This window comes from Chaetodon auriga, chromosome 18, assembly GCF_051107435.1.
Source record: "Chaetodon auriga isolate fChaAug3 chromosome 18, fChaAug3.hap1, whole genome shotgun sequence".
In the NCBI taxonomy this organism is placed as follows: Eukaryota; Metazoa; Chordata; class Actinopteri; order Chaetodontiformes; family Chaetodontidae; genus Chaetodon; species Chaetodon auriga.
The window spans coordinates 20,262,085-20,285,576 of record NC_135091.1 but is presented as its reverse complement, the minus strand read 5'-3'; the positions used below and the strand labels follow the sequence as shown (position 1 = coordinate 20,285,576).

At 52.1% G+C, this 23,492-nt stretch overlaps 52 non-coding genes and 8 pseudogenes across 52 annotated transcripts; all 60 read left to right on the top strand.

Annotated features, from left to right (window-relative positions):
• The first annotated feature begins 134 nt into the window (after positions 1 to 134).
• Positions 135 to 253, top strand: LOC143337198 (5S ribosomal RNA). The gene has a single exon (XR_013078846.1). It is a non-coding gene; the product is annotated as a 5S ribosomal RNA (ribosomal RNA).
• A 271-nt stretch (positions 254 to 524) lies between these two features.
• Positions 525 to 643, top strand: LOC143337197 (5S ribosomal RNA). Its single transcript, XR_013078845.1, has one exon. It is a non-coding gene; the product is annotated as a 5S ribosomal RNA (ribosomal RNA).
• A 280-nt stretch (positions 644 to 923) lies between these two features.
• LOC143336939 (5S ribosomal RNA) lies at positions 924 to 1,032 on the top strand (annotated as a pseudogene).
• Positions 1,033 to 1,312: 280 nt separating this feature from the next.
• On the top strand, positions 1,313 to 1,421 carry LOC143336938 (5S ribosomal RNA; annotated as a pseudogene).
• Positions 1,422 to 1,701: 280 nt separating this feature from the next.
• LOC143337196 (5S ribosomal RNA) lies at positions 1,702 to 1,820 on the top strand. Its single transcript, XR_013078844.1, has one exon. It is a non-coding gene; the product is annotated as a 5S ribosomal RNA (ribosomal RNA).
• Positions 1,821 to 2,091: 271 nt separating this feature from the next.
• On the top strand, positions 2,092 to 2,210 carry LOC143337195 (5S ribosomal RNA). The gene has a single exon (XR_013078843.1). It is a non-coding gene; the product is annotated as a 5S ribosomal RNA (ribosomal RNA).
• A 280-nt stretch (positions 2,211 to 2,490) lies between these two features.
• LOC143336838 (5S ribosomal RNA) lies at positions 2,491 to 2,609 on the top strand. The gene has a single exon (XR_013078584.1). It is a non-coding gene; the product is annotated as a 5S ribosomal RNA (ribosomal RNA).
• Positions 2,610 to 2,889: 280 nt separating this feature from the next.
• LOC143337194 (5S ribosomal RNA) lies at positions 2,890 to 3,008 on the top strand. The gene has a single exon (XR_013078842.1). It is a non-coding gene; the product is annotated as a 5S ribosomal RNA (ribosomal RNA).
• A 271-nt stretch (positions 3,009 to 3,279) lies between these two features.
• LOC143336919 (5S ribosomal RNA) lies at positions 3,280 to 3,398 on the top strand. Its single transcript, XR_013078661.1, has one exon. It is a non-coding gene; the product is annotated as a 5S ribosomal RNA (ribosomal RNA).
• A 280-nt stretch (positions 3,399 to 3,678) lies between these two features.
• LOC143337192 (5S ribosomal RNA) lies at positions 3,679 to 3,797 on the top strand. Its single transcript, XR_013078840.1, has one exon. It is a non-coding gene; the product is annotated as a 5S ribosomal RNA (ribosomal RNA).
• Positions 3,798 to 4,068: 271 nt separating this feature from the next.
• On the top strand, positions 4,069 to 4,187 carry LOC143336812 (5S ribosomal RNA). The gene has a single exon (XR_013078559.1). It is a non-coding gene; the product is annotated as a 5S ribosomal RNA (ribosomal RNA).
• Positions 4,188 to 4,458: 271 nt separating this feature from the next.
• On the top strand, positions 4,459 to 4,577 carry LOC143337545 (5S ribosomal RNA). The gene has a single exon (XR_013079176.1). It is a non-coding gene; the product is annotated as a 5S ribosomal RNA (ribosomal RNA).
• Positions 4,578 to 4,848: 271 nt separating this feature from the next.
• On the top strand, positions 4,849 to 4,967 carry LOC143337191 (5S ribosomal RNA). The gene has a single exon (XR_013078839.1). It is a non-coding gene; the product is annotated as a 5S ribosomal RNA (ribosomal RNA).
• A 280-nt stretch (positions 4,968 to 5,247) lies between these two features.
• On the top strand, positions 5,248 to 5,366 carry LOC143337190 (5S ribosomal RNA). The gene has a single exon (XR_013078838.1). It is a non-coding gene; the product is annotated as a 5S ribosomal RNA (ribosomal RNA).
• Positions 5,367 to 5,637: 271 nt separating this feature from the next.
• LOC143336918 (5S ribosomal RNA) lies at positions 5,638 to 5,756 on the top strand. Its single transcript, XR_013078660.1, has one exon. It is a non-coding gene; the product is annotated as a 5S ribosomal RNA (ribosomal RNA).
• Positions 5,757 to 6,036: 280 nt separating this feature from the next.
• On the top strand, positions 6,037 to 6,155 carry LOC143337189 (5S ribosomal RNA). Its single transcript, XR_013078837.1, has one exon. It is a non-coding gene; the product is annotated as a 5S ribosomal RNA (ribosomal RNA).
• Positions 6,156 to 6,426: 271 nt separating this feature from the next.
• On the top strand, positions 6,427 to 6,545 carry LOC143337534 (5S ribosomal RNA). Its single transcript, XR_013079165.1, has one exon. It is a non-coding gene; the product is annotated as a 5S ribosomal RNA (ribosomal RNA).
• A 271-nt stretch (positions 6,546 to 6,816) lies between these two features.
• LOC143337188 (5S ribosomal RNA) lies at positions 6,817 to 6,935 on the top strand. The gene has a single exon (XR_013078836.1). It is a non-coding gene; the product is annotated as a 5S ribosomal RNA (ribosomal RNA).
• Positions 6,936 to 7,215: 280 nt separating this feature from the next.
• Positions 7,216 to 7,334, top strand: LOC143337187 (5S ribosomal RNA). The gene has a single exon (XR_013078835.1). It is a non-coding gene; the product is annotated as a 5S ribosomal RNA (ribosomal RNA).
• Positions 7,335 to 7,605: 271 nt separating this feature from the next.
• On the top strand, positions 7,606 to 7,724 carry LOC143337522 (5S ribosomal RNA). The gene has a single exon (XR_013079153.1). It is a non-coding gene; the product is annotated as a 5S ribosomal RNA (ribosomal RNA).
• Positions 7,725 to 7,995: 271 nt separating this feature from the next.
• On the top strand, positions 7,996 to 8,114 carry LOC143337510 (5S ribosomal RNA). Its single transcript, XR_013079142.1, has one exon. It is a non-coding gene; the product is annotated as a 5S ribosomal RNA (ribosomal RNA).
• Positions 8,115 to 8,385: 271 nt separating this feature from the next.
• Positions 8,386 to 8,504, top strand: LOC143337186 (5S ribosomal RNA). The gene has a single exon (XR_013078834.1). It is a non-coding gene; the product is annotated as a 5S ribosomal RNA (ribosomal RNA).
• A 280-nt stretch (positions 8,505 to 8,784) lies between these two features.
• Positions 8,785 to 8,903, top strand: LOC143337185 (5S ribosomal RNA). Its single transcript, XR_013078833.1, has one exon. It is a non-coding gene; the product is annotated as a 5S ribosomal RNA (ribosomal RNA).
• Positions 8,904 to 9,174: 271 nt separating this feature from the next.
• Positions 9,175 to 9,293, top strand: LOC143336916 (5S ribosomal RNA). The gene has a single exon (XR_013078658.1). It is a non-coding gene; the product is annotated as a 5S ribosomal RNA (ribosomal RNA).
• Positions 9,294 to 9,573: 280 nt separating this feature from the next.
• Positions 9,574 to 9,692, top strand: LOC143337184 (5S ribosomal RNA). Its single transcript, XR_013078832.1, has one exon. It is a non-coding gene; the product is annotated as a 5S ribosomal RNA (ribosomal RNA).
• A 271-nt stretch (positions 9,693 to 9,963) lies between these two features.
• LOC143337499 (5S ribosomal RNA) lies at positions 9,964 to 10,082 on the top strand. Its single transcript, XR_013079131.1, has one exon. It is a non-coding gene; the product is annotated as a 5S ribosomal RNA (ribosomal RNA).
• A 271-nt stretch (positions 10,083 to 10,353) lies between these two features.
• LOC143337183 (5S ribosomal RNA) lies at positions 10,354 to 10,472 on the top strand. Its single transcript, XR_013078831.1, has one exon. It is a non-coding gene; the product is annotated as a 5S ribosomal RNA (ribosomal RNA).
• A 280-nt stretch (positions 10,473 to 10,752) lies between these two features.
• Positions 10,753 to 10,861, top strand: LOC143337011 (5S ribosomal RNA; annotated as a pseudogene).
• A 271-nt stretch (positions 10,862 to 11,132) lies between these two features.
• Positions 11,133 to 11,251, top strand: LOC143337487 (5S ribosomal RNA). The gene has a single exon (XR_013079119.1). It is a non-coding gene; the product is annotated as a 5S ribosomal RNA (ribosomal RNA).
• Positions 11,252 to 11,522: 271 nt separating this feature from the next.
• Positions 11,523 to 11,641, top strand: LOC143337181 (5S ribosomal RNA). Its single transcript, XR_013078829.1, has one exon. It is a non-coding gene; the product is annotated as a 5S ribosomal RNA (ribosomal RNA).
• A 280-nt stretch (positions 11,642 to 11,921) lies between these two features.
• On the top strand, positions 11,922 to 12,040 carry LOC143337180 (5S ribosomal RNA). Its single transcript, XR_013078828.1, has one exon. It is a non-coding gene; the product is annotated as a 5S ribosomal RNA (ribosomal RNA).
• A 271-nt stretch (positions 12,041 to 12,311) lies between these two features.
• LOC143336915 (5S ribosomal RNA) lies at positions 12,312 to 12,430 on the top strand. Its single transcript, XR_013078657.1, has one exon. It is a non-coding gene; the product is annotated as a 5S ribosomal RNA (ribosomal RNA).
• Positions 12,431 to 12,710: 280 nt separating this feature from the next.
• Positions 12,711 to 12,829, top strand: LOC143337179 (5S ribosomal RNA). Its single transcript, XR_013078827.1, has one exon. It is a non-coding gene; the product is annotated as a 5S ribosomal RNA (ribosomal RNA).
• Positions 12,830 to 13,100: 271 nt separating this feature from the next.
• LOC143337474 (5S ribosomal RNA) lies at positions 13,101 to 13,219 on the top strand. Its single transcript, XR_013079108.1, has one exon. It is a non-coding gene; the product is annotated as a 5S ribosomal RNA (ribosomal RNA).
• A 271-nt stretch (positions 13,220 to 13,490) lies between these two features.
• LOC143337178 (5S ribosomal RNA) lies at positions 13,491 to 13,609 on the top strand. Its single transcript, XR_013078826.1, has one exon. It is a non-coding gene; the product is annotated as a 5S ribosomal RNA (ribosomal RNA).
• A 280-nt stretch (positions 13,610 to 13,889) lies between these two features.
• LOC143337009 (5S ribosomal RNA) lies at positions 13,890 to 13,998 on the top strand (annotated as a pseudogene).
• Positions 13,999 to 14,269: 271 nt separating this feature from the next.
• On the top strand, positions 14,270 to 14,388 carry LOC143337177 (5S ribosomal RNA). Its single transcript, XR_013078825.1, has one exon. It is a non-coding gene; the product is annotated as a 5S ribosomal RNA (ribosomal RNA).
• Positions 14,389 to 14,659: 271 nt separating this feature from the next.
• Positions 14,660 to 14,778, top strand: LOC143337176 (5S ribosomal RNA). Its single transcript, XR_013078824.1, has one exon. It is a non-coding gene; the product is annotated as a 5S ribosomal RNA (ribosomal RNA).
• Positions 14,779 to 15,049: 271 nt separating this feature from the next.
• LOC143337175 (5S ribosomal RNA) lies at positions 15,050 to 15,168 on the top strand. Its single transcript, XR_013078823.1, has one exon. It is a non-coding gene; the product is annotated as a 5S ribosomal RNA (ribosomal RNA).
• Positions 15,169 to 15,439: 271 nt separating this feature from the next.
• LOC143337173 (5S ribosomal RNA) lies at positions 15,440 to 15,558 on the top strand. Its single transcript, XR_013078822.1, has one exon. It is a non-coding gene; the product is annotated as a 5S ribosomal RNA (ribosomal RNA).
• A 271-nt stretch (positions 15,559 to 15,829) lies between these two features.
• On the top strand, positions 15,830 to 15,948 carry LOC143337550 (5S ribosomal RNA). Its single transcript, XR_013079181.1, has one exon. It is a non-coding gene; the product is annotated as a 5S ribosomal RNA (ribosomal RNA).
• A 280-nt stretch (positions 15,949 to 16,228) lies between these two features.
• Positions 16,229 to 16,347, top strand: LOC143337172 (5S ribosomal RNA). The gene has a single exon (XR_013078821.1). It is a non-coding gene; the product is annotated as a 5S ribosomal RNA (ribosomal RNA).
• A 280-nt stretch (positions 16,348 to 16,627) lies between these two features.
• LOC143337463 (5S ribosomal RNA) lies at positions 16,628 to 16,746 on the top strand. The gene has a single exon (XR_013079097.1). It is a non-coding gene; the product is annotated as a 5S ribosomal RNA (ribosomal RNA).
• A 271-nt stretch (positions 16,747 to 17,017) lies between these two features.
• LOC143336806 (5S ribosomal RNA) lies at positions 17,018 to 17,136 on the top strand. The gene has a single exon (XR_013078553.1). It is a non-coding gene; the product is annotated as a 5S ribosomal RNA (ribosomal RNA).
• A 271-nt stretch (positions 17,137 to 17,407) lies between these two features.
• LOC143337451 (5S ribosomal RNA) lies at positions 17,408 to 17,526 on the top strand. Its single transcript, XR_013079086.1, has one exon. It is a non-coding gene; the product is annotated as a 5S ribosomal RNA (ribosomal RNA).
• Positions 17,527 to 17,797: 271 nt separating this feature from the next.
• Positions 17,798 to 17,916, top strand: LOC143337171 (5S ribosomal RNA). The gene has a single exon (XR_013078820.1). It is a non-coding gene; the product is annotated as a 5S ribosomal RNA (ribosomal RNA).
• A 280-nt stretch (positions 17,917 to 18,196) lies between these two features.
• Positions 18,197 to 18,305, top strand: LOC143337018 (5S ribosomal RNA; annotated as a pseudogene).
• A 271-nt stretch (positions 18,306 to 18,576) lies between these two features.
• Positions 18,577 to 18,695, top strand: LOC143337169 (5S ribosomal RNA). Its single transcript, XR_013078818.1, has one exon. It is a non-coding gene; the product is annotated as a 5S ribosomal RNA (ribosomal RNA).
• Positions 18,696 to 18,966: 271 nt separating this feature from the next.
• Positions 18,967 to 19,075, top strand: LOC143336937 (5S ribosomal RNA; annotated as a pseudogene).
• A 271-nt stretch (positions 19,076 to 19,346) lies between these two features.
• LOC143337168 (5S ribosomal RNA) lies at positions 19,347 to 19,465 on the top strand. The gene has a single exon (XR_013078817.1). It is a non-coding gene; the product is annotated as a 5S ribosomal RNA (ribosomal RNA).
• Positions 19,466 to 19,736: 271 nt separating this feature from the next.
• LOC143337167 (5S ribosomal RNA) lies at positions 19,737 to 19,855 on the top strand. Its single transcript, XR_013078816.1, has one exon. It is a non-coding gene; the product is annotated as a 5S ribosomal RNA (ribosomal RNA).
• Positions 19,856 to 20,126: 271 nt separating this feature from the next.
• Positions 20,127 to 20,245, top strand: LOC143336892 (5S ribosomal RNA). The gene has a single exon (XR_013078635.1). It is a non-coding gene; the product is annotated as a 5S ribosomal RNA (ribosomal RNA).
• A 280-nt stretch (positions 20,246 to 20,525) lies between these two features.
• On the top strand, positions 20,526 to 20,644 carry LOC143337166 (5S ribosomal RNA). The gene has a single exon (XR_013078815.1). It is a non-coding gene; the product is annotated as a 5S ribosomal RNA (ribosomal RNA).
• A 271-nt stretch (positions 20,645 to 20,915) lies between these two features.
• On the top strand, positions 20,916 to 21,034 carry LOC143337165 (5S ribosomal RNA). Its single transcript, XR_013078814.1, has one exon. It is a non-coding gene; the product is annotated as a 5S ribosomal RNA (ribosomal RNA).
• Positions 21,035 to 21,314: 280 nt separating this feature from the next.
• On the top strand, positions 21,315 to 21,423 carry LOC143336936 (5S ribosomal RNA; annotated as a pseudogene).
• A 271-nt stretch (positions 21,424 to 21,694) lies between these two features.
• On the top strand, positions 21,695 to 21,813 carry LOC143337164 (5S ribosomal RNA). The gene has a single exon (XR_013078813.1). It is a non-coding gene; the product is annotated as a 5S ribosomal RNA (ribosomal RNA).
• Positions 21,814 to 22,084: 271 nt separating this feature from the next.
• On the top strand, positions 22,085 to 22,193 carry LOC143336935 (5S ribosomal RNA; annotated as a pseudogene).
• A 271-nt stretch (positions 22,194 to 22,464) lies between these two features.
• On the top strand, positions 22,465 to 22,583 carry LOC143337163 (5S ribosomal RNA). Its single transcript, XR_013078812.1, has one exon. It is a non-coding gene; the product is annotated as a 5S ribosomal RNA (ribosomal RNA).
• Positions 22,584 to 22,854: 271 nt separating this feature from the next.
• LOC143337162 (5S ribosomal RNA) lies at positions 22,855 to 22,973 on the top strand. The gene has a single exon (XR_013078811.1). It is a non-coding gene; the product is annotated as a 5S ribosomal RNA (ribosomal RNA).
• A 271-nt stretch (positions 22,974 to 23,244) lies between these two features.
• Positions 23,245 to 23,363, top strand: LOC143336891 (5S ribosomal RNA). The gene has a single exon (XR_013078634.1). It is a non-coding gene; the product is annotated as a 5S ribosomal RNA (ribosomal RNA).
• Positions 23,364 to 23,492: the final 129 nt, after the last annotated feature.

The following is a 23,492-nucleotide window of genomic DNA, read 5'->3' as shown; positions in this document are numbered from 1 at the left end:
AGTCGGATTTGTTGGGCCGCACAATCAAAGCGGCCTCAACATTTCCAGACAAGTGAAAGGAGAAAGCCCTCACAGCCCAGAGTGTACATACACATGGCACATGTATAAAAAGCTTGTGTGCATCAGTGCTTGCGGCTTACGGCCATACCAGCCTGACAACGCCCGATCTCGTCCGATCTCGGAAGCTAAGCAGGGTCGGGCCTGGTTAGTACTTGGATGGGAGACCGCCTGGGAATACCAGGTGCTGTAAGCCTTTTCTTCACCAGTAGAGGGTGCTGTTCCTTCTTTAGTGGAATGGCCAGGCTTAGGGGACCCATGGAGCTTTAATCCGTCAGGCCCGTGTGTGCAACCACCAAAAGTGTGTCCATTGATTGACTTGCCTTCTTTAGAAGTCGGATTTGTTGGGCCGCACAATCAAAGCGGCCTCAACATTTCCAGACAAGTGAAAGGAGAAAGCCCTCACAGCCCAGAGTGTACATACACAGGGCACATGTATAAAAAGCTTGTGTGCATCAGTGCTTGCGGCTTACGGCCATACCAGCCTGACAACGCCCGATCTCGTCCGATCTCGGAAGCTAAGCAGGGTCGGGCCTGGTTAGTACTTGGATGGGAGACCGCCTGGGAATACCAGGTGCTGTAAGCCTTTTCTTCTCCTCTTTCACCAGGAGAGGGTGCTGTTCCTTCTTTAGTGGAATGGCCAGGCTTAGGGGACCCATGGAGCTTTAATCCGTCAGGCCCGTGTGTGCAACCACCAAAAGTGTGTCCATTGATTGACTTGCCTTCTTTAGAAGTCGGATTTGTTGGGCCGCACAATCAAAGCGGCCTCAACATTTCCAGACAAGTGAAAGGAGAAAGCCCTCACACCCCAGAGTGTACATACACAGGGCACATGTATAAAAAGCTTGTGTGCATCAGTGCTTGCGGCTTACGGCCATACCAGCCTGACAGCGCCCGATCTCGGAAGCTAAGCAGGGTCGGGCCTGGTTAGTACTTGGATGGGAGACCGCCTGGGAATACCAGGTGCTGTAAGCCTTTTCTTCTCCTCTTTCACCAGTAGAGGGTGCTGTTCCTTCTTTAGTGGAATGGCCAGGCTTAGGGGACCCATGGAGCTTTAATCCGTCAGGCCCGTGTGTGCAACCACCAAAAGTGTGTCCATTGATTGACTTGCCTTCTTTAAAAGTCGGATTTGTTGGGCCGCACAATCAAAGCGGCCTCAACATTTCCAGACAAGTGAAAGGAGAAAGCCCTCACACCCCAGAGTGTACATACACAGGGCACATGTATAAAAAGCTTGTGTGCATCAGTGCTTGCGGCTTACGGCCATACCAGCCTGACAGCGCCCGATCTCGGAAGCTAAGCAGGGTCGGGCCTGGTTAGTACTTGGATGGGAGACCGCCTGGGAATACCAGGTGCTGTAAGCCTTTTCTTCTCCTCTTTCACCAGTAGAGGGTGCTGTTCCTTCTTTAGTGGAATGGCCAGGCTTAGGGGACCCATGGAGCTTTAATCCGTCAGGCCCGTGTGTGCAACCACCAAAAGTGTGTCCATTGATTGACTTGCCTTCTTTAAAAGTCGGATTTGTTGGGCCGCACAATCAAAGCGGCCTCAACATTTCCAGACAAGTGAAAGGAGAAAGCCCTCACAGCCCAGAGTGTACATACACAGGGCACATGTATAAAAAGCTTGTGTGCATCAGTGCTTGCGGCTTACGGCCATACCAGCCTGACAACGCCCGATCTCGTCCGATCTCGGAAGCTAAGCAGGGTCGGGCCTGGTTAGTACTTGGATGGGAGACCGCCTGGGAATACCAGGTGCTGTAAGCCTTTTCTTCACCAGTAGAGGGTGCTGTTCCCTCTTTAGTGGAATGGCCAGGCTTAGGGGACCCATGGAGCTTTAATCCGTCAGGCCCGTGTGTGCAACCACCAAAAGTGTGTCCATTGATTGACTTGCCTTCTTTAGAAGTCGGATTTGTTGGGCCGCACAATCAAAGCGGCCTCAACATTTCCAGACAAGTGAAAGGAGAAAGCCCTCACAGCCCAGAGTGTACATACACAGGGCACATGTATAAAAAGCTTGTGTGCATCAGTGCTTGCGGCTTACGGCCATACCAGCCTGACAACGCCCGATCTCGTCCGATCTCGGAAGCTAAGCAGGGTCGGGCCTGGTTAGTACTTGGATGGGAGACCGCCTGGGAATACCAGGTGCTGTAAGCCTTTTCTTCTCCTCTTTCACCAGTAGAGGGTGCTGTTCCTTCTTTAGTGGAATGGCCAGGCTTAGGGGACCCATGGAGCTTTAATCCGTCAGGCCCGTGTGTGCAACCACCAAAAGTGTGTCCATTGATTGACTTGCCTTCTTTAGAAGTCGGATTTGTTGGGCCGCACAATCAAAGCGGCCTCAACATTTCCAGACAAGTGAAAGGAGAAAGCCCTCACAGCCCAGAGTGTACATACACAGGGCACATGTATAAAAAGCTTGTGTGCATCAGTGCTTGCGGCTTACGGCCATACCAGCCTGACAACGCCCGATCTCGTCCGATCTCGGAAGCTAAGCAGGGTCGGGCCTGTTTAGTACTTGGATGGGAGACCGCCTGGGAATACCAGGTGCTGTAAGCCTTTTCTTCTCCTCTTTCACCAGTAGAGGGTGCTGTTCCTTTTTTAGTGGAATGGCCAGGCTTAGGGGACCCATGGAGCTTTAATCCGTCAGGCCCGTATGTGCAACCACCAAAAGTGTGTCCATTGATTGACTTGCCTTCTTTAGAAGTCGGATTTGTTGGGCCGCACAATCAAAGCGGCCTCAACATTTCCAGACAAGTGAAAGGAGAAAGCCCTCACAGCCCAGAGTGTACATACACAGGGCACATGTATAAAAAGCTTGTGTGCATCAGTGCTTGCGGCTTACGGCCATACCAGCCTGACAACGCCCGATCTCGTCCGATCTCGGAAGCTAAGCAGGGTCGGGCCTGGTTAGTACTTGGATGGGAGACCGCCTGGGAATACCAGGTGCTGTAAGCCTTTTCTTCACCAGTAGAGGGTGCTGTTCCTTCTTTAGTGGAATGGCCAGGCTTAGGGGACCCATGGAGCTTTAATCCGTCAGGCCCGTGTGTGCAACCACCAAAAGTGTGTCCATTGATTGACTTGCCTTCTTTAGAAGTCGGATTTGTTGGGCCGCACAATCAAAGCGGCCTCAACATTTCCAGACAAGTGAAAGGAGAAAGCCCTCACAGCCCAGAGTGTACATACACAGGGCACATGTATAAAAAGCTTGTGTGCATCAGTGCTTGCGGCTTACGGCCATACCAGCCTGACAACGCCCGATCTCGTCCGATCTCGGAAGCTAAGCAGGGTCGTGCCTGTTTAGTACTTGGATGGGAGACCGCCTGGGAATACCAGGTGCTGTAAGCCTTTTCTTCTCCTCTTTCACCAGTAGAGGGTGCTGTTCCTTTTTTAGTGGAATGGCCAGGCTTAGGGGACCCATGGAGCTTTAATCCGTCAGGCCCGTATGTGCAACCACCAAAAGTGTGTCCATTGATTGACTTGCCTTCTTTAGAAGTCTGATTTGTTGGGCCGCACAATCAAAGCGGCCTCAACATTTCCAGACAAGTGAAAGGAGAAAGCCCTCACAGCCCAGAGTGTACATACACAGGGCACATGTATAAAAAGCTTGTGTGCATCAGTGCTTGCGGCTTACGGCCATACCAGCCTGACAACGCCCGATCTCGTCCGATCTCGGAAGCTAAGCAGGGTCGGGCCTGGTTAGTACTTGGATGGGAGACCGCCTGGGAATACCAGGTGCTGTAAGCCTTTTCTTCACCAGTAGAGGGTGCTGTTCCTTCTTTAGTGGAATGGCCAGGCTTAGGGGACCCATGGAGCTTTAATCCGTCAGGCCCGTGTGTGCAACCACCAAAAGTGTGTCCATTGATTGACTTGCCTTCTTTAGAAGTCGGATTTGTTGGGCCGCACAATCAAAGCGGCCTCAACATTTCCAGACAAGTGAAAGGAGAAAGCCCTCACAGCCCAGAGTGTACATACACAGGGCACATGTATAAAAAGCTTGTGTGCATCAGTGCTTGCGGCTTACGGCCATACCAGCCTGACAGCGCCCGATCTCGTCCGATCTCGGAAGCTAAGCAGGGTCGGGCCTGGTTAGTACTTGGATGGGAGACCGCCTGGGAATACCAGGTGCTGTAAGCCTTTTCTTCACCAGTAGAGGGTGCTGTTCCTTCTTTAGTGGAATGGCCAGGCTTAGGGGACCCATGGAGCTTTAATCCGTCAGGCCCGTGTGTGCAACCACCAAAAGTGTGTCCATTGATTGACTTGCCTTCTTTAGAAGTCGGATTTGTTGGGCCGCACAATCAAAGCGGCCTCAACATTTCCAGACAAGTGAAAGGAGAAAGCCCTCACAGCCCAGAGTGTACATACACAGGGCACATGTATAAAAAGCTTGTGTGCATCAGTGCTTGCGGCTTACGGCCATACCAGCCTGACAGCGCCCGATCTCGTCCGATCTCGGAAGCTAAGCAGGGTCGGGCCTGGTTAGTACTTGGATGGGAGACCGCCTGGGAATACCAGGTGCTGTAAGCCTTTTCTTCACCAGTAGAGGGTGCTGTTCCTTCTTTAGTGGAATGGCCAGGCTTAGGGGACCCATGGAGCTTTAATCCGTCAGGCCCGTGTGTGCAACCACCAAAAGTGTGTCCATTGATTGACTTGCCTTCTTTAGAAGTCGGATTTGTTGGGCCGCACAATCAAAGCGGCCTCAACATTTCCAGACAAGTGAAAGGAGAAAGCCCTCACAGCCCAGAGTGTACATACACAGGGCACATGTATAAAAAGCTTGTGTGCATCAGTGCTTGCGGCTTACGGCCATACCAGCCTGACAACGCCCGATCTCGTCCGATCTCGGAAGCTAAGCAGGGTCGGGCCTGGTTAGTACTTGGATGGGAGACCGCCTGGGAATACCAGGTGCTGTAAGCCTTTTCTTCTGCTCTTTCACCAGTAGAGGGTGCTGTTCCTTCTTTAGTGGAATGGCCAGGCTTAGGGGACCCATGGAGCTTTAATCCGTCAGGCCCGTGTGTGCAACCACCAAAAGTGTGTCCATTGATTGACTTGCCTTCTTTAGAAGTCGGATTTGTTGGGCCGCACAATCAAAGCGGCCTCAACATTTCCAGACAAGTGAAAGGAGAAAGCCCTCACAGCCCAGAGTGTACATACACAGGGCACATGTATAAAAAGCTTGTGTGCATCAGTGCTTGCGGCTTACGGCCATACCAGCCTGACAACGCCCGATCTCGTCCGATCTCGGAAGCTAAGCAGGGTCGGGCCTGGTTAGTACTTGGATGGGAGACCGCCTGGGAATACCAGGTGCTGTAAGCCTTTTCTTCACCAGTAGAGGGTGCTGTTCCTTCTTTAGTGGAATGGCCAGGCTTAGGGGACCCATGGAGCTTTAATCCGTCAGGCCCGTGTGTGCAACCACCAAAAGTGTGTCCATTGATTGACTTGCCTTCTTTAGAAGTCGGATTTGTTGGGCCGCACAATCAAAGCGGCCTCAACATTTCCAGACAAGTGAAAGGAGAAAGCCCTCACAGCCCAGAGTGTACATACACAGGGCACATGTATAAAAAGCTTGTGTGCATCAGTGCTTGCGGCTTACGGCCATACCAGCCTGACAACGCCCGATCTCGTCCGATCTCGGAAGCTAAGCAGGGTCGTGCCTGTTTAGTACTTGGATGGGAGACCGCCTGGGAATACCAGGTGCTGTAAGCCTTTTCTTCTCCTCTTTCACCAGTAGAGGGTGCTGTTCCTTTTTTAGTGTAATGGCCAGGCTTAGGGGACCCATGGAGCTTTAATCCGTCAGGCCCGTATGTGCAACCACCAAAAGTGTGTCCATTGATTGACTTGCCTTCTTTAGAAGTCGGATTTGTTGGGCCGCACAATCAAAGCGGCCTCAACATTTCCAGACAAGTGAAAGGAGAAAGCCCTCACAGCCCAGAGTGTACATACACAGGGCACATGTATAAAAAGCTTGTGTGCATCAGTGCTTGCGGCTTACGGCCATACCAGCCTGACAACGCCCGATCTCGTCCGATCTCGGAAGCTAAGCAGGGTCGGGCCTGGTTAGTACTTGGATGGGAGACCGCCTGGGAATACCAGGTGCTGTAAGCCTTTTCTTCACCAGTAGAGGGTGCTGTTCCTTCTTTAGTGGAATGGCCAGGCTTAGGGGACCCATGGAGCTTTAATCCGTCAGGCCCGTGTGTGCAACCACCAAAAGTGTGTCCATTGATTGACTTGCCTTCTTTAGAAGTCGGATTTGTTGGGCCGCACAATCAAAGCGGCCTCAACATTTCCAGACAAGTGAAAGGAGAAAGCCCTCACAGCCCAGAGTGTACATACACAGGGCACATGTATAAAAAGCTTGTGTGCATCAGTGCTTGCGGCTTACGGCCATACCAGCCTGACAGCGCCCGATCTCGTCCGATCTCGGAAGCTAAGCAGGGTCGGGCCTGGTTAGTACTTGGATGGGAGACCGCCTGGGAATACCAGGTGCTGTAAGCCTTTTCTTCACCAGTAGAGGGTGCTGTTCCTTCTTTAGTGGAATGGCCAGGCTTAGGGGACCCATGGAGCTTTAATCCGTCAGGCCCGTGTGTGCAACCACCAAAAGTGTGTCCATTGATTGACTTGCCTTCTTTAGAAGTCGGATTTGTTGGGCCGCACAATCAAAGCGGCCTCAACATTTCCAGACAAGTGAAAGGAGAAAGCCCTCACAGCCCAGAGTGTACATACACAGGGCACATGTATAAAAAGCTTGTGTGCATCAGTGCTTGCGGCTTACGGCCATACCAGCCTGACAACGCCCGATCTCGTCCGATCTCGGAAGCTAAGCAGGGTCGGGCCTGGTTAGTACTTGGATGGGAGACCGCCTGGGAATACCAGGTGCTGTAAGCCTTTTCTTCTGCTCTTTCACCAGTAGAGGGTGCTGTTCCTTCTTTAGTGGAATGGCCAGGCTTAGGGGACCCATGGAGCTTTAATCCGTCAGGCCCGTATGTGCAACCACCAAAAGTGTGTCCATTGATTGACTTGCCTTCTTTAGAAGTCTGATTTGTTGGGCCGCACAATCAAAGCGGCCTCAACATTTCCAGACAAGTGAAAGGAGAAAGCCCTCACAGCCCAGAGTGTACATACACAGGGCACATGTATAAAAAGCTTGTGTGCATCAGTGCTTGCGGCTTACGGCCATACCAGCCTGACAACGCCCGATCTCGTCCGATCTCGGAAGCTAAGCAGGGTCGGGCCTGGTTAGTACTTGGATGGGAGACCGCCTGGGAATACCAGGTGCTGTAAGCCTTTTCTTCACCAGTAGAGGGTGCTGTTCCTTCTTTAGTGGAATGGCCAGGCTTAGGGGACCCATGGAGCTTTAATCCGTCAGGCCCGTGTGTGCAACCACCAAAAGTGTGTCCATTGATTGACTTGCCTTCTTTAGAAGTCGGATTTGTTGGGCCGCACAATCAAAGCGGCCTCAACATTTCCAGACAAGTGAAAGGAGAAAGCCCTCACAGCCCAGAGTGTACATACACAGGGCACATGTATAAAAAGCTTGTGTGCATCAGTGCTTGCGGCTTACGGCCATACCAGCCTGACAGCGCCCGATCTCGTCCGATCTCGGAAGCTAAGCAGGGTCGGGCCTGGTTAGTACTTGGATGGGAGACCGCCTGGGAATACCAGGTGCTGTAAGCCTTTTCTTCACCAGTAGAGGGTGCTGTTCCTTCTTTAGTGGAATGGCCAGGCTTAGGGGACCCATGGAGCTTTAATCCGTCAGGCCCGTGTGTGCAACCACCAAAAGTGTGTCCATTGATTGACTTGCCTTCTTTAGAAGTCGGATTTGTTGGGCCGCACAATCAAAGCGGCCTCAACATTTCCAGACAAGTGAAAGGAGAAAGCCCTCACAGCCCAGAGTGTACATACACAGGGCACATGTATAAAAAGCTTGTGTGCATCAGTGCTTGCGGCTTACGGCCATACCAGCCTGACAGCGCCCGATCTCGTCCGATCTCGGAAGCTAAGCAGGGTCGGGCCTGGTTAGTACTTGGATGGGAGACCGCCTGGGAATACCAGGTGCTGTAAGCCTTTTCTTCACCAGTAGAGGGTGCTGTTCCTTCTTTAGTGGAATGGCCAGGCTTAGGGGACCCATGGAGCTTTAATCCGTCAGGCCCGTGTGTGCAACCACCAAAAGTGTGTCCATTGATTGACTTGCCTTCTTTAGAAGTCGGATTTGTTGGGCCGCACAATCAAAGCGGCCTCAACATTTCCAGACAAGTGAAAGGAGAAAGCCCTCACAGCCCAGAGTGTACATACACAGGGCACATGTATAAAAAGCTTGTGTGCATCAGTGCTTGCGGCTTACGGCCATACCAGCCTGACAACGCCCGATCTCGTCCGATCTCGGAAGCTAAGCAGGGTCGGGCCTGGTTAGTACTTGGATGGGAGACCGCCTGGGAATACCAGGTGCTGTAAGCCTTTTCTTCTGCTCTTTCACCAGTAGAGGGTGCTGTTCCTTCTTTAGTGGAATGGCCAGGCTTAGGGGACCCATGGAGCTTTAATCCGTCAGGCCCGTGTGTGCAACCACCAAAAGTGTGTCCATTGATTGACTTGCCTTCTTTAGAAGTCGGATTTGTTGGGCCGCACAATCAAAGCGGCCTCAACATTTCCAGACAAGTGAAAGGAGAAAGCCCTCACAGCCCAGAGTGTACATACACAGGGCACATGTATAAAAAGCTTGTGTGCATCAGTGCTTGCGGCTTACGGCCATACCAGCCTGACAACGCCCGATCTCGTCCGATCTCGGAAGCTAAGCAGGGTCGGGCCTGGTTAGTACTTGGATGGGAGACCGCCTGGGAATACCAGGTGCTGTAAGCCTTTTCTTCACCAGTAGAGGGTGCTGTTCCTTCTTTAGTGGAATGGCCAGGCTTAGGGGACCCATGGAGCTTTAATCCGTCAGGCCCGTGTGTGCAACCACCAAAAGTGTGTCCATTGATTGACTTGCCTTCTTTAGAAGTCGGATTTGTTGGGCCGCACAATCAAAGCGGCCTCAACATTTCCAGACAAGTGAAAGGAGAAAGCCCTCACAGCCCAGAGTGTACATACACAGGGCACATGTATAAAAAGCTTGTGTGCATCAGTGCTTGCGGCTTACGGCCATACCAGCCTGACAACGCCCGATCTCGTCCGATCTCGGAAGCTAAGCAGGGTCGTGCCTGTTTAGTACTTGGATGGGAGACCGCCTGGGAATACCAGGTGCTGTAAGCCTTTTCTTCTCCTCTTTCACCAGTAGAGGGTGCTGTTCCTTTTTTAGTGTAATGGCCAGGCTTAGGGGACCCATGGAGCTTTAATCCGTCAGGCCCGTATGTGCAACCACCAAAAGTGTGTCCATTGATTGACTTGCCTTCTTTAGAAGTCGGATTTGTTGGGCCGCACAATCAAAGCGGCCTCAACATTTCCAGACAAGTGAAAGGAGAAAGCCCTCACAGCCCAGAGTGTACATACACAGGGCACATGTATAAAAAGCTTGTGTGCATCAGTGCTTGCGGCTTACGGCCATACCAGCCTGACAACGCCCGATCTCGTCCGATCTCGGAAGCTAAGCAGGGTCGGGCCTGGTTAGTACTTGGATGGGAGACCGCCTGGGAATACCAGGTGCTGTAAGCCTTTTCTTCACCAGTAGAGGGTGCTGTTCCTTCTTTAGTGGAATGGCCAGGCTTAGGGGACCCATGGAGCTTTAATCCGTCAGGCCCGTGTGTGCAACCACCAAAAGTGTGTCCATTGATTGACTTGCCTTCTTTAGAAGTCGGATTTGTTGGGCCGCACAATCAAAGCGGCCTCAACATTTCCAGACAAGTGAAAGGAGAAAGCCCTCACAGCCCAGAGTGTACATACACAGGGCACATGTATAAAAAGCTTGTGTGCATCAGTGCTTGCGGCTTACGGCCATACCAGCCTGACAGCGCCCGATCTCGTCCGATCTCGGAAGCTAAGCAGGGTCGGGCCTGGTTAGTACTTGGATGGGAGACCGCCTGGGAATACCAGGTGCTGTAAGCCTTTTCTTCACCAGTAGAGGGTGCTGTTCCTTCTTTAGTGGAATGGCCAGGCTTAGGGGACCCATGGAGCTTTAATCCGTCAGGCCCGTGTGTGCAACCACCAAAAGTGTGTCCATTGATTGACTTGCCTTCTTTAGAAGTCGGATTTGTTGGGCCGCACAATCAAAGCGGCCTCAACATTTCCAGACAAGTGAAAGGAGAAAGCCCTCACAGCCCAGAGTGTACATACACAGGGCACATGTATAAAAAGCTTGTGTGCATCAGTGCTTGCGGCTTACGGCCATACCAGCCTGACAACGCCCGATCTCGTCCGATCTCGGAAGCTAAGCAGGGTCGGGCCTGGTTAGTACTTGGATGGGAGACCGCCTGGGAATACCAGGTGCTGTAAGCCTTTTCTTCTGCTCTTTCACCAGTAGAGGGTGCTGTTCCTTCTTTAGTGGAATGGCCAGGCTTAGGGGACCCATGGAGCTTTAATCCGTCAGGCCCGTGTGTGCAACCACCAAAAGTGTGTCCATTGATTGACTTGCCTTCTTTAGAAGTCGGATTTGTTGGGCCGCACAATCAAAGCGGCCTCAACATTTCCAGACAAGTGAAAGGAGAAAACCCTCACACCCCAGAGTGTACATACACAGGGCACATGTATAAAAAGCTTGTGTGCATCAGTGCTTGCGGCTTACGGCCATACCAGCCTGACAACGCCCGATCTCGGAAGCTAAGCAGGGTCGGGCCTGGTTAGTACTTGGATGGGAGACCGCCTGGGAATACCAGGTGCTGTAAGCCTTTTCTTCACCAGTAGAGGGTGCTGTTCCTTCTTTAGTGGAATGGCCAGGCTTAGGGGACCCATGGAGCTTTAATCCGTCAGGCCCGTGTGTGCAACCACCAAAAGTGTGTCCATTGATTGACTTGCCTTCTTTAGAAGTCGGATTTGTTGGGCCGCACAATCAAAGCGGCCTCAACATTTCCAGACAAGTGAAAGGAGAAAGCCCTCACAGCCCAGAGTGTACATACACAGGGCACATGTATAAAAAGCTTGTGTGCATCAGTGCTTGCGGCTTACGGCCATACCAGCCTGACAGCGCCCGATCTCGTCCGATCTCGGAAGCTAAGCAGGGTCGGGCCTGGTTAGTACTTGGATGGGAGACCGCCTGGGAATACCAGGTGCTGTAAGCCTTTTCTTCACCAGTAGAGGGTGCTGTTCCTTCTTTAGTGGAATGGCCAGGCTTAGGGGACCCATGGAGCTTTAATCCGTCAGGCCCGTGTGTGCAACCACCAAAAGTGTGTCCATTGATTGACTTGCCTTCTTTAGAAGTCGGATTTGTTGGGCCGCACAATCAAAGCGGCCTCAACATTTCCAGACAAGTGAAAGGAGAAAGCCCTCACAGCCCAGAGTGTACATACACAGGGCACATGTATAAAAAGCTTGTGTGCATCAGTGCTTGCGGCTTACGGCCATACCAGCCTGACAACGCCCGATCTCGTCCGATCTCGGAAGCTAAGCAGGGTCGGGCCTGGTTAGTACTTGGATGGGAGACCGCCTGGGAATACCAGGTGCTGTAAGCCTTTTCTTCTGCTCTTTCACCAGTAGAGGGTGCTGTTCCTTCTTTAGTGGAATGGCCAGGCTTAGGGGACCCATGGAGCTTTAATCCGTCAGGCCCGTGTGTGCAACCACCAAAAGTGTGTCCATTGATTGACTTGCCTTCTTTAGAAGTCGGATTTGTTGGGCCGCACAATCAAAGCGGCCTCAACATTTCCAGACAAGTGAAAGGAGAAAGCCCTCACAGCCCAGAGTGTACATACACAGGGCACATGTATAAAAAGCTTGTGTGCATCAGTGCTTGCGGCTTACGGCCATACCAGCCTGACAACGCCCGATCTCGTCCGATCTCGGAAGCTAAGCAGGGTCGGGCCTGGTTAGTACTTGGATGGGAGACCGCCTGGGAATACCAGGTGCTGTAAGCCTTTTCTTCACCAGTAGAGGGTGCTGTTCCTTCTTTAGTGGAATGGCCAGGCTTAGGGGACCCATGGAGCTTTAATCCGTCAGGCCCGTGTGTGCAACCACCAAAAGTGTGTCCATTGATTGACTTGCCTTCTTTAGAAGTCGGATTTGTTGGGCCGCACAATCAAAGCGGCCTCAACATTTCCAGACAAGTGAAAGGAGAAAGCCCTCACAGCCCAGAGTGTACATACACAGGGCACATGTATAAAAAGCTTGTGTGCATCAGTGCTTGCGGCTTACGGCCATACCAGCCTGACAACGCCCGATCTCGTCCGATCTCGGAAGCTAAGCAGGGTCGTGCCTGTTTAGTACTTGGATGGGAGACCGCCTGGGAATACCAGGTGCTGTAAGCCTTTTCTTCTCCTCTTTCACCAGTAGAGGGTGCTGTTCCTTTTTTAGTGGAATGGCCAGGCTTAGGGGACCCATGGAGCTTTAATCCGTCAGGCCCGTATGTGCAACCACCAAAAGTGTGTCCATTGATTGACTTGCCTTCTTTAGAAGTCGGATTTGTTGGGCCGCACAATCAAAGCGGCCTCAACATTTCCAGACAAGTGAAAGGAGAAAGCCCTCACAGCCCAGAGTGTACATACACAGGGCACATGTATAAAAAGCTTGTGTGCATCAGTGCTTGCGGCTTACGGCCATACCAGCCTGACAACGCCCGATCTCGTCCGATCTCGGAAGCTAAGCAGGGTCGGGCCTGGTTAGTACTTGGATGGGAGACCGCCTGGGAATACCAGGTGCTGTAAGCCTTTTCTTCACCAGTAGAGGGTGCTGTTCCTTCTTTAGTGGAATGGCCAGGCTTAGGGGACCCATGGAGCTTTAATCCGTCAGGCCCGTGTGTGCAACCACCAAAAGTGTGTCCATTGATTGACTTGCCTTCTTTAGAAGTCGGATTTGTTGGGCCGCACAATCAAAGCGGCCTCAACATTTCCAGACAAGTGAAAGGAGAAAGCCCTCACAGCCCAGAGTGTACATACACAGGGCACATGTATAAAAAGCTTGTGTGCATCAGTGCTTGCGGCTTACGGCCATACCAGCCTGACAGCGCCCGATCTCGTCCGATCTCGGAAGCTAAGCAGGGTCGGGCCTGGTTAGTACTTGGATGGGAGACCGCCTGGGAATACCAGGTGCTGTAAGCCTTTTCTTCACCAGTAGAGGGTGCTGTTCCTTCTTTAGTGGAATGGCCAGGCTTAGGGGACCCATGGAGCTTTAATCCGTCAGGCCCGTGTGTGCAACCACCAAAAGTGTGTCCATTGATTGACTTGCCTTCTTTAGAAGTCGGATTTGTTGGGCCGCACAATCAAAGCGGCCTCAACATTTCCAGACAAGTGAAAGGAGAAAGCCCTCACAGCCCAGAGTGTACATACACAGGGCACATGTATAAAAAGCTTGTGTGCATCAGTGCTTGCGGCTTACGGCCATACCAGCCTGACAACGCCCGATCTCGTCCGATCTCGGAAGCTAAGCAGGGTCGGGCCTGGTTAGTACTTGGATGGGAGACCGCCTGGGAATACCAGGTGCTGTAAGCCTTTTCTTCTGCTCTTTCACCAGTAGAGGGTGCTGTTCCTTCTTTAGTGGAATGGCCAGGCTTAGGGGACCCATGGAGCTTTAATCCGTCAGGCCCGTGTGTGCAACCACCAAAAGTGTGTCCATTGATTGACTTGCCTTCTTTAGAAGTCGGATTTGTTGGGCCGCACAATCAAAGCGGCCTCAACATTTCCAGACAAGTGAAAGGAGAAAACCCTCACACCCCAGAGTGTACATACACAGGGCACATGTATAAAAAGCTTGTGTGCATCAGTGCTTGCGGCTTACGGCCATACCAGCCTGACAACGCCCGATCTCGGAAGCTAAGCAGGGTCGGGCCTGGTTAGTACTTGGATGGGAGACCGCCTGGGAATACCAGGTGCTGTAAGCCTTTTCTTCACCAGTAGAGGGTGCTGTTCCTTCTTTAGTGGAATGGCCAGGCTTAGGGGACCCATGGAGCTTTAATCCGTCAGGCCCGTGTGTGCAACCACCAAAAGTGTGTCCATTGATTGACTTGCCTTCTTTAGAAGTCGGATTTGTTGGGCCGCACAATCAAAGCGGCCTCAACATTTCCAGACAAGTGAAAGGAGAAAGCCCTCACACCCCAGAGTGTACATACACAGGGCACATGTATAAAAAGCTTGTGTGCATCAGTGCTTGCGGCTTACGGCCATACCAGCCTGACAACGCCCGATCTCGTCCGATCTCGGAAGCTAAGCAGGGTCGGGCCTGGTTAGTACTTGGATGGGAGACCGCCTGGGAATACCAGGTGCTGTAAGCCTTTTCTTCACCAGTAGAGGGTGCTGTTCCTTCTTTAGTGGAATGGCCAGGCTTAGGGGACCCATGGAGCTTTAATCCGTCAGGCCCGTGTGTGCAACCACCAAAAGTGTGTCCATTGATTGACTTGCCTTCTTTAGAAGTCGGATTTGTTGGGCCGCACAATCAAAGCGGCCTCAACATTTCCAGACAAGTGAAAGGAGAAAGCCCTCACAGCCCAGAGTGTACATACACAGGGCACATGTATAAAAAGCTTGTGTGCATCAGTGCTTGCGGCTTACGGCCATACCAGCCTGACAACGCCCGATCTCGTCCGATCTCGGAAGCTAAGCAGGGTCGGGCCTGGTTAGTACTTGGATGGGAGACCGCCTGGGAATACCAGGTGCTGTAAGCCTTTTCTTCACCAGTAGAGGGTGCTGTTCCTTCTTTAGTGGAATGGCCAGGCTTAGGGGACCCATGGAGCTTTAATCCGTCAGGCCCGTGTGTGCAACCACCAAAAGTGTGTCCATTGATTGACTTGCCTTCTTTAGAAGTCGGATTTGTTGGGCCGCACAATCAAAGCGGCCTCAACATTTCCAGACAAGTGAAAGGAGAAAGCCCTCACAGCCCAGAGTGTACATACACAGGGCACATGTATAAAAAGCTTGTGTGCATCAGTGCTTGCGGCTTACGGCCATACCAGCCTGACAACGCCCGATCTCGTCCGATCTCGGAAGCTAAGCAGGGTCGGGCCTGGTTAGTACTTGGATGGGAGACCGCCTGGGAATACCAGGTGCTGTAAGCCTTTTCTTCACCAGTAGAGGGTGCTGTTCCTTCTTTAGTGGAATGGCCAGGCTTAGGGGACCAATGGAGCTTTAATCCGTCAGGCCCGTGTGTGCAACCACCAAAAGTGTGTCCATTGATTGACTTGCCTTCTTTAGAAGTCGGATTTGTTGGGCCGCACAATCAAAGCGGCCTCAACATTTCCAGACAAGTGAAAGGAGAAAGCCCTCACAGCCCAGAGTGTACATACACAGGGCACATGTATAAAAAGCTTGTGTGCATCAGTGCTTGCGGCTTACGGCCATACCAGCCTGACAACGCCCGATCTCGTCCGATCTCGGAAGCTAAGCAGGGTCGGGCCTGGTTAGTACTTGGATGGGAGACCGCCTGGGAATACCAGGTGCTGTAAGCCTTTTCTTCACCAGTAGAGGGTGCTGTTCCTTCTTTAGTGGAATGGCCAGGCTTAGGGGACCCATGGAGCTTTAATCCGTCAGGCCCGTGTGTGCAACCACCAAAAGTGTGTCCATTGATTGACTTGCCTTCTTTAGAAGTCGGATTTGTTGGGCCGCACAATCAAAGCGGCCTCAACATTTCCAGACAAGTGAAAGGAGAAAGCCCTCACACCCCAGAGTGTACATACACAGGGCACATGTATAAAAAGCTTGTGTGCATCAGTGCTTGCGGCTTACGGCCATACCAGCCTGACAGCGCCCGATCTCGTCTGATCTCGGAAGCTAAGCAGGGTCGGGCCTGGTTAGTACTTGGATGGGAGACCGCCTGGGAATACCAGGTGCTGTAAGCCTTTTCTTCTCCTCTTTCACCAGTAGAGGGTGCTGTTCCTTCTTTAGTGGAATGGCCAGGCTTAGGGGACCCATGGAGCTTTAATCCGTCAGGCCCGTGTGTGCAACCACCAAAAGTGTGTCCATTGATTGACTTGCCTTCTTTAGAAGTCGGATTTGTTGGGCCGCACAATCAAAGCGGCCTCAACATTTCCAGACAAGTGAAAGGAGAAAGCCCTCACAGCCCAGAGTGTACATACACAGGGCACATGTATAAAAAGCTTGTGTGCATCAGTGCTTGCGGCTTACGGCCATACCAGCCTGACAACGCCCGATCTCGTCCGATCTCGGAAGCTAAGCAGGGTCGGGCCTGGTTAGTACTTGGATGGGAGACCGCCTGGGAATACCAGGTGCTGTAAGCCTTTTCTTCTCCTCTTTCACCAGTAGAGGGTGCTGTTCCTTCTTTAGTGGAATGGCCAGGCTTAGGGGACCCATGGAGCTTTAATCCGTCAGGCCCGTGTGTGCAACCACCAAAAGTGTGTCCATTGATTGACTTGCCTTCTTTAGAAGTCGGATTTGTTGGGCCGCACAATCAAAGCGGCCTCAACATTTCCAGACAAGTGAAAGGAGAAAGCCCTCACACCCCAGAGTGTACATACACAGGGCACATGTATAAAAAGCTTGTGTGCATCAGTGCTTGCGGCTTACGGCCATACCAGCCTGACAGCGCCCGATCTCGTCCGATCTCGGAAGCTAAGCAGGGTCGGGCCTGGTTAGTACTTGGATGGGAGACCGCCTGGGAATACCAGGTGCTGTAAGCCTTTTCTTCACCAGTAGAGGGTGCTGTTCCTTCTTTAGTGGAATGGCCAGGCTTAGGGGACCCATGGAGCTTTAATCCGTCAGGCCCGTGTGTGCAACCACCAAAAGTGTGTCCATTGATTGACTTGCCTTCTTTAGAAGTCGGATTTGTTGGGCCGCACAATCAAAGCGGCCTCAACATTTCCAGACAAGTGAAAGGAGAAAGCCCTCACACCCCAGAGTGTACATACACAGGGCACATGTATAAAAAGCTTGTGTGCATCAGTGCTTGCGGCTTACGGCCATACCAGCCTGACAGCGCCCGATCTCGTCCGATCTCGGAAGCTAAGCAGGGTTGGGCCTGGTTAGTACTTGGATGGGAGACCGCCTGGGAATACCAGGTGCTGTAAGCCTTTTCTTCACCAGTAGAGGGTGCTGTTCCTTCTTTAGTGGAATGGCCAGGCTTAGGGGACCCATGGAGCTTTAATCCGTCAGGCCCGTGTGTGCAACCACCAAAAGTGTGTCCATTGATTGACTTGCCTTCTTTAGAAGTCGGATTTGTTGGGCCGCACAATCAAAGCGGCCTCAACATTTCCAGACAAGTGAAAGGAGAAAGCCCTCACACCCCAGAGTGTACATACACAGGGCACATGTATAAAAAGCTTGTGTGCATCAGTGCTTGCGGCTTACGGCCATACCAGCCTGACAGCGCCCGATCTCGTCCGATCTCGGAAGCTAAGCAGGGTCGGGCCTGGTTAGTACTTGGATGGGAGACCGCCTGGGAATACCAGGTGCTGTAAGCCTTTTCTTCACCAGTAGAGGGTGCTGTTCCTTCTTTAGTGGAATGGCCAGGCTTAGGGGACCCATGGAGCTTTAATCCGTCAGGCCCGTGTGTGCAACCACCAAAAGTGTGTCCATTGATTGACTTGCCTTCTTTAGAAGTCGGATTTGTTGGGCCGCACAATCAAAGCGGCCTCAACATTTCCAGACAAGTGAAAGGAGAAAGCCCTCACAGCCCAGAGTGTACATACACAGGGCACATGTATAAAAAGCTTGTGTGCATCAGTGCTTGCGGCTTACGGCCATACCAGCCTGACAACGCCCGATCTCGTCCGATCTCGGAAGCTAAGCAGGGTCGGGCCTGGTTAGTACTTGGATGGGAGACCGCCTGGGAATACCAGGTGCTGTAAGCCTTTTCTTCTCCTCTTTCACCAGTAGAGGGTGCTGTTCCTTCTTTAGTGGAATGGCCAGGCTTAGGGGACCCATGGAGCTTTAATCCGTCAGGCCCGTATGTGCAACCACCAAAAGTGTGTCCATTGGTTGACTTGCCTTCTTTAGAAGTCGGATTTGTTGGGCCGCACAATCAAAGCGGCCTCAACATTTCCAGACAAGTGAAAGGAGAAAGCCCTCACACCCCAGAGTGTACATACACAGGGCACATGTATAAAAAGCTTGTGTGCATCAGTGCTTGCGGCTTACGGCCATACCAGCCTGACAGCGCCCGGTCTCGGAAGCTAAGCAGGGTCGGGCCTGGTTAGTACTTGGATGGGAGACCGCCTGGGAATACCAGGTGCTGTAAGCCTTTTCTTCACCAGTAGAGGGTGCTGTTCCTTCTTTAGTGGAATGGCCAGGCTTAGGGGACCCATGGAGCTTTAATCCGTCAGGCCCGTGTGTGCAACCACCAAAAGTGTGTCCATTGATTGACTTGCCTTCTTTAGAAGTCGGATTTGTTGGGCCGCACAATCAAAGCGGCCTCAACATTTCCAGACAAGTGAAAGGAGAAAGCCCTCACACCCCAGAGTGTACATACACAGGGCACATGTATAAAAAGCTTGTGTGCATCAGTGCTTGCGGCTTACGGCCATACCAGCCTGACAACGCCCGATCTCGTCCGATCTCGGAAGCTAAGCAGGGTCGGGCCTGGTTAGTACTTGGATGGGAGACCGCCTGGGAATACCAGGTGCTGTAAGCCTTTTCTTCACCAGTAGAGGGTGCTGTTCCTTCTTTAGTGGAATGGCCAGGCTTAGGGGACCCATGGAGCTTTAATCCGTCAGGCCCGTGTGTGCAACCACCAAAAGTGTGTCCATTGATTGACTTGCCTTCTTTAGAAGTCGGATTTGTTGGGCCGCACAATCAAAGCGGCCTCAACATTTCCAGACAAGTGAAAGGAGAAAGCCCTCACACCCCAGAGTGTACATACACAGGGCACATGTATAAAAAGCTTGTGTGCATCAGTGCTTGCGGCTTACGGCCATACCAGCCTGACAGCGCCCGATCTCGGAAGCTAAGCAGGGTCGGGCCTGGTTAGTACTTGGATGGGAGACCGCCTGGGAATACCAGGTGCTGTAAGCCTTTTCTTCACCAGTAGAGGGTGCTGTTCCTTCTTTAGTGGAATGGCCAGGCTTAGGGGACCCATGGAGCTTTAATCCGTAAGGCCCGTGTGTGCAACCACCAAAAGTGTGTCCATTGATTGACTTGCCTTCTTTAGAAGTCGGATTTGTTGGGCCGCACAATCAAAGCGGCCTCAACATTTCCAGACAAGTGAAAGGAGAAAGCCCTCACACCCCAGAGTGTACATACACAGGGCACATGTATAAAAAGCTTGTGTGCATCAGTGCTTGCGGCTTACGGCCATACCAGCCTGACAACGCCCGATCTCGTCCGATCTCGGAAGCTAAGCAGGGTCGGGCCTGGTTAGTACTTGGATGGGAGACCGCCTGGGAATACCAGGTGCTGTAAGCCTTTTCTTCACCAGTAGAGGGTGCTGTTCCTTCTTTAGTGGAATGGCCAGGCTTAGGGGACCCATGGAGCTTTAATCCGTCAGGCCCGTGTGTGCAACCACCAAAAGTGTGTCCATTGATTGACTTGCCTTCTTTAGAAGTCGGATTTGTTGGGCCGCACAATCAAAGCGGCCTCAACATTTCCAGACAAGTGAAAGGAGAAAGCCCTCACAGCCCAGAGTGTACATACACAGGGCACATGTATAAAAAGCTTGTGTGCATCAGTGCTTGCGGCTTACGGCCATACCAGCCTGACAACGCCCGATCTCGTCCGATCTCGGAAGCTAAGCAGGGTCGGGCCTGGTTAGTACTTGGATGGGAGACCGCCTGGGAATACCAGGTGCTGTAAGCCTTTTCTTCACCAGTAGAGGGTGCTGTTCCTTCTTTAGTGGAATGGCCAGGCTTAGGGGACCCATGGAGCTTTAATCCGTCAGGCCCGTGTGTGCAACCACCAAAAGTGTGTCCATTGATTGACTTGACTTCTTTAGAAGTCGGATTTGTTGGGCCGCACAATCAAAGCGGCCTCAACATTTCCAGACAAGTGAAAGGAGAAAGCCCTCACAGCCCAGAGTGTACATACACAGGGCACATGTATAAAAAGCTTGTGTGCATCAGTGCTTGCGGCTTACGGCCATACCAGCCTGACAACGCCCGATCTCGTCCGATCTCGGAAGCTAAGCAGGGTCGGGCCTGTTTAGTACTTGGATGGGAGACCGCCTGGGAATACCAGATGCTGTAAGCCTTTTCTTCTCCTCTTTCACCAGTAGAGAGTGCTGTTCCTTCTTTAGTGGAATGGCCAGGCTTAGGGGACCCATGGAGCTTTAATCCGTCAGGCCCGTATGTGCAACCACCAAAAGTGTGTCCATTGATTGACTTGCCTTCTTTAGAAGTCGGATTTGTTGGGCCGCACAATCAAAGCGGCCTCAACATTTCCAGACAAGTGAAAGGAGAAAGCCCTCACAGCCCAGAGTGTACATACACAGGGCACATGTATAAAAAGCTTGTGTGCATCAGTGCTTGCGGCTTACGGCCATACCAGCCTGACAACGCCCGATCTCGTCCGATCTCGGAAGCTAAGCAGGGTCGGGCCTGGTTAGTACTTGGATGGGAGACCGCCTGGGAATACCAGGTGCTGTAAGCCTTTTCTTCACCAGTAGAGGGTGCTGTTCCTTCTTTAGTGGAATGGCCAGGCTTAGGGGACCCATGGAGCTATAATCCGTCAGGCCCGTGTGTGCAACCACCAAAAGTGTGTCCATTGATTGACTTGCCTTCTTTAGAAGTCGGATTTGTTCGGCCGCACAATCAAAGCGGCCTCAACATTTCCAGACAAGTGAAAGAAGAAAGCCCTCACAGCCCAGAGTGTACATACACAGGGCACATGTATAAAAAGCTTGTGTGCATCAGTGCTTGCGGCTTACGGCCATACCAGCCTGACAACGCCCGATCTCGTCCGATCTCGGAAGCTAAGCAGGGTCGGGCCTGGTTAGTACTTGGATGGGAGACCGCCTGGGAATACCAGGTGCTGTAAGCCTTTTCTTCTCCTCTTTCACCAGTAGAGGGTGCTGTTCCTTCTTTAGTGGAATGGCCAGGCTTAGGGGACCCATGGAGCTTTAATCCGTCAGGCCCGTGTGTGCAACCACCAAAAGTGTGTCCATTGATTGACTTGCCTTCTTTAGAAGTCGGATTTGTTGGGCCGCACAATCAAAGCGGCCTCAACATTTCCAGACAAGTGAAAGGAGAAAGCCCTCACACCCCAGAGTGTACATACACAGGGCACATGTATAAAAAGCTTGTGTGCATCAGTGCTTGCGGCTTACGGCCATACCAGCCTGACAGCGCCCGATCTCGGAAGCTAAGCAGGGTCGGGCCTGGTTAGTACTTGGATGGGAGACCGCCTGGGAATACCAGGTGCTGTAAGCCTTTTCTTCACCAGTAGAGGGTGCTGTTCCTTCTTTAGTGGAATGGCCAGGCTTAGGGGACCCATGGAGCTTTAATCCGTCAGGCCCGTGTGTGCAACCACCAAAAGTGTGTCCATTGATTGACTTGCCTTCTTTAGAAGTCGGATTTGTTGGGCCGCACAATCAAAGCGGCCTCAACATTTCCAGACAAGTGAAAGGAGAAAGCCCTCACACCCCAGAGTGTACATACACAGGGCACATGTATAAAAAGCTTGTGTGCATCAGTGCTTGCGGCTTACGGCCATACCAGCCTGACAACGCCCGATCTCGTCCGATCTCGGAAGCTAAGCAGGGTCGGGCCTGGTTAGTACTTGGATGGGAGACCGCCTGGGAATACCAGGTGCTGTAAGCCTTTTCTTCACCAGTAGAGGGTGCTGTTCCTTCTTTAGTGGAATGGCCAGGCTTAGGGGACCCATGGAGCTTTAATCCGTCAGGCCCGTGTGTGCAACCACCAAAAGTGTGTCCATTGATTGACTTGCCTTCTTTAGAAGTCGGATTTGTTGGGCCGCACAATCAAAGCGGCCTCAACATTTCCAGACAAGTGAAAGGAGAAAGCCCTCACACCCCAGAGTGTACATACACAGGGCACATGTATAAAAAGCTTGTGTGCATCAGTGCTTGCGGCTTACGGCCATACCAGCCTGACAGCGCCCGATCTCGGAAGCTAAGCAGGGTCGGGCCTGGTTAGTACTTGGATGGGAGACCGCCTGGGAATACCAGGTGCTGTAAGCCTTTTCTTCACCAGTAGAGGGTGCTGTTCCTTCTTTAGTGGAATGGCCAGGCTTAGGGGACCCATGGAGCTTTAATCCGTAAGGCCCGTGTGTGCAACCACCAAAAGTGTGTCCATTGATTGACTTGCCTTCTTTAGAAGTCGGATTTGTTGGGCCGCACAATCAAAGCGGCCTCAACATTTCCAGACAAGTGAAAGGAGAAAGCCCTCACAGCCCAGAGTGTACATACACAGGGCACATGTATAAAAAGCTTGTGTGCATCAGTGCTTGCGGCTTACGGCCATACCAGCCTGACAACGCCCGATCTCGTCCGATCTCGGAAGCTAAGCAGGGTCGGGCCTGGTTAGTACTTGGATGGGAGACCGCCTGGGAATACCAGGTGCTGTAAGCCTTTTCTTCACCAGTAGAGGGTGCTGTTCCTTCTTTAGTGGAATGGCCAGGCTTAGGGGACCCATGGAGCTTTAATCCGTCAGGCCCGTGTGTGCAACCACCAAAAGTGTGTCCATTGATTGACTTGCCTTCTTTAGAAGTCGGATTTGTTGGGCCGCACAATCAAAGCGGCCTCAACATTTCCAGACAAGTGAAAGGAGAAAGCCCTCACAGCCCAGAGTGTACATACACAGGGCACATGTATAAAAAGCTTGTGTGCATCAGTGCTTGCGGCTTACGGCCATACCAGCCTGACAACGCCCGATCTCGTCCGATCTCGGAAGCTAAGCAGGGTCGGGCCTGGTTAGTACTTGGATGGGAGACCGCCTGGGAATACCAGGTGCTGTAAGCCTTTTCTTCACCAGTAGAGGGTGCTGTTCCTTCTTTAGTGGAATGGCCAGGCTTAGGGGACCCATGGAGCTTTAATCCGTCAGGCCCGTGTGTGCAACCACCAAAAGTGTGTCCATTGATTGACTTGACTTCTTTAGAAGTCGGATTTGTTGGGCCGCACAATCAAAGCGGCCTCAACATTTCCAGACAAGTGAAAGGAGAAAGCCCTCACAGCCCAGAGTGTACATACACAGGGCACATGTATAAAAAGCTTGTGTGCATCAGTGCTTGCGGCTTACGGCCATACCAGCCTGACAACGCCCGATCTCGTCCGATCTCGGAAGCTAAGCAGGGTCGGGCCTGTTTAGTACTTGGATGGGAGACCGCCTGGGAATACCAGATGCTGTAAGCCTTTTCTTCTCCTCTTTCACCAGTAGAGAGTGCTGTTCCTTCTTTAGTGGAATGGCCAGGCTTAGGGGACCCATGGAGCTTTAATCCGTCAGGCCCGTATGTGCAACCACCAAAAGTGTGTCCATTGATT